The sequence below is a fragment of the Pseudophryne corroboree genome, chromosome 1 (assembly GCF_028390025.1).
Source record: "Pseudophryne corroboree isolate aPseCor3 chromosome 1, aPseCor3.hap2, whole genome shotgun sequence".
Classification (NCBI taxonomy): domain Eukaryota; kingdom Metazoa; phylum Chordata; class Amphibia; order Anura; family Myobatrachidae; genus Pseudophryne; species Pseudophryne corroboree.
This window is the reverse complement of record NC_086444.1, coordinates 238,632,040-238,634,897: the sequence shown is the minus strand read 5'-3', so window position 1 is coordinate 238,634,897 and position 2,858 is coordinate 238,632,040. Positions and strand designations below refer to the sequence as shown.

At 44.2% G+C, this 2,858-nt stretch overlaps 1 pseudogene; it reads right to left on the bottom strand.

The window, feature by feature from the left end:
* Positions 1 to 792: 792 nt before the first annotated feature.
* Positions 793 to 910, bottom strand: LOC134945533 (5S ribosomal RNA; annotated as a pseudogene).
* Between the last annotated feature and the right edge of the window lie 1,948 nt (positions 911 to 2,858).

The window sequence follows — 2,858 nt, the reverse complement described above, 5'->3', positions numbered from 1 at the left end:
CGGCGGGGATGAGTGCAACAAAGCCCCTTGCGGGCTCGCTGCACTCAGAAAAAAGAATATGATAGAGTCTGCACAAGATCACTCAGTATGGGTAATAGATGTTATAAAATGATGTTGTTAGAGCAAAGGCTCTAATATGTGAACCAACATCTGGCCTTTAATATACAAACAAAAAATTAATATTAGGCGCTAGGTTGGTGGTGCTCCCAGAGGTAGTTCAGTAAACTGATACACAAAAAAAGGGGGGATGGTTCCCGTATAGTACCAGAGCCAAAAGAAAAAAGAAAGACTATATACCTTTTCTGGGGCACACTTGTAAATAAGATGAAATGATGAGTTTCATTAAAATATAACTTTTATTGTCAACCTTCATAAAATATTGACTATAGGCAAAGGGAGGGGGGGGGGGGGGAGTGAGGAAAGGCACTGATAGTTACAGATAATGATTGAAAGGCTATAGTCTAAATAAATCAAAAAAATGTTGTTATCTGAATGAATCACTGAGAAAATAACAAAAACAAATTGGCATGTTGGTTCTGTGAGCAAAATTATATGGGTGTCTCCAAGTGATTAATATGGTAGAAACCATATATATAGGTATGAAAATTTTTCTCCCTGTAATTGTAATAATTAAATAGGTAGTGAAAGTATCACTGGAAGAAAATTATCAATAAATAACAAATGACCAAATGGTGGGTTGTGCCTGGCTCAGCACCAATTTCTGAATGTATCTTAAAGGGGAAAAGAGGGAGGAAAGGTTTCTTGGTCCTGTGTCCTGTGTTTGGATAAAAATACCTGCAGTACCCGGTATTCCCTGGTGGTCTCCCAACCAGGTACTGACCTGGCCCACAGTGCTTGGCTTCCAAGATCAGACGAGGTTGGGCATACTCAGTATGGTCTGACCGCAGGTAGATATATCCCACACCTGATGACACCAGGAACTTTGTGTACTCGGTTCTGTGAGAGTTTCACAGAGTTTTCTTGTAGAGGCCCATAGTCCTGATGATGATGTGATGAGCACTCTTGAATCTTGGAAAAAAAGTGGTGTCAAATGTACTCCAATATTCTCCCACACCTGAAGGATAGCGTGAAGTCCGCCAGATCAAATCAAGGTTTCGAGGACGAAATATTACAGTGCCACCTTTTTGTAAAGGGAGTCTTAAAACTCAATGATGATGGCTGCAAGTCCTGTTTTTTTGCAGAAACTGTCACGGATTCTGATGTCAAAAATAATGATATATGTCCCAAAATGATTTGATGGGGTCCCCCAGGTTGGTGGAAGTACTGAGGCTTTTAAAGGTGTGGCCCTGTTGTATATGAAATTAGCAAAAACTGAAAGGTGATAGAAAGAGAGTAGGAGAAAAAAATGGAAGAACAAGGGGGATCAGGTACAGTAACCCACCACTTCTGCTGTTTTATCATCTGCCTCGGCATCGAATGAGAAAATGAGAGGGTGGTGTGGTACGACACTGATGCCGAAGAAAGTTAGAAGAACACTTCTGCTGTTCTGTTTTATAACTAAAATGGTGCCCTGTTGCCAGATTGCATTGCAGAGTCACCAAGATTGTTTAACAGAATGAGAGGGTGTTCCAGAAATGGGTTTGCCTTAGAAAATATATGGTAGTTACTTCAAATGGATATAATTAAATGCTAAATAAGTATGTTAGCAAAATACTACAATATTACATTCAGGTAGATCATGGGTGCAACCCATTTCAGATGCGTAGTGTGTCCCAAAAAACTCCCCTATGTGTGAAAAAAAGATACATGAGGAATATATATAATATAGTAATTATAATAATGATGACCGGACCCTCCTGCTGCTAGAATGTTATTATTTCCTGGCTTGTTAACCTGATTGTCAAAAAAGGCCGTGGATGCTTATAATGGATGCTAGTATATTCTGATAATCTTTGTGATCTGCAGCAAACAAATAACAAATTGTCCGTGATACTTGTAAATAAGGTCAGTTTCAAAAACAAAGCCAGGGACCTACTGTTCCGTAGGAGAATGAAATACCCTTGTTGGTAGCTGATCGCAGCTTCAGGGAGTCCGTGGGGAAGGGGTGAGCCAGGCGTGGAGACGCCGGTGTCCGCGGTCCGCCGACCGGAAGTTCGGAACACCGGACCGGAAGTGACGTACGTTTCGCTCTACGGAGCTTGTTCACTGGATGCCTCGCCATGCTGCAGGCTCGCTGTGCTCACCACAGGTTCTATTCCCACTCTATGTGTGTCGTGGACACCCACGAGTGGGAATAGTCCCTGTTAGTCAGAATGCCGACTGTTGGGATTTCAAGCGGTCGTGATCCTGACCGCCGGTAACATGATTACATCCCATATGGAGGGGCTGTGTATGCTGTGTGTAGTGTGTTACTGGGTGTAATATGGAGGGGCTGTGTATGCTATGTTTAATGTGTTACTGGGTGTAATATGGAGGGGCTGTGTATGCTGTGTGTAATGTGTTACTGGGTGTAATGTGGAGGGGCTGTGTATGCTATGTGTAATGTGGTACTGGGTGTAATATGGAGGGGCTGTGTATGCTATGTGTAATGTGTTACTGGGTGTAATATGGAGGGGCTGTGTATGCTATGTGTAATGTGTTACTGGGCAGAGGCAGAACTACCGGCAGGGCAAGCAGTGCGTTGCACTGGGGCCCGCCTCTGTCCAGGGGCCCAAGCATGTAATGAGTCAAACTGACTCATTACATGCCGATGTGCGCTGCGGGTAACCGCTGCCCGCAGCGCACAGCCTCCCACAGAGGAGAAGAGCAGCGGCACGGACGGGGGAAGGAGGAGGACGGAGGTGAAGGAGGGAGCCGCAGCAGCGCTTTGTTACTGGTGGAGGCGCTGCTGCTGCTGC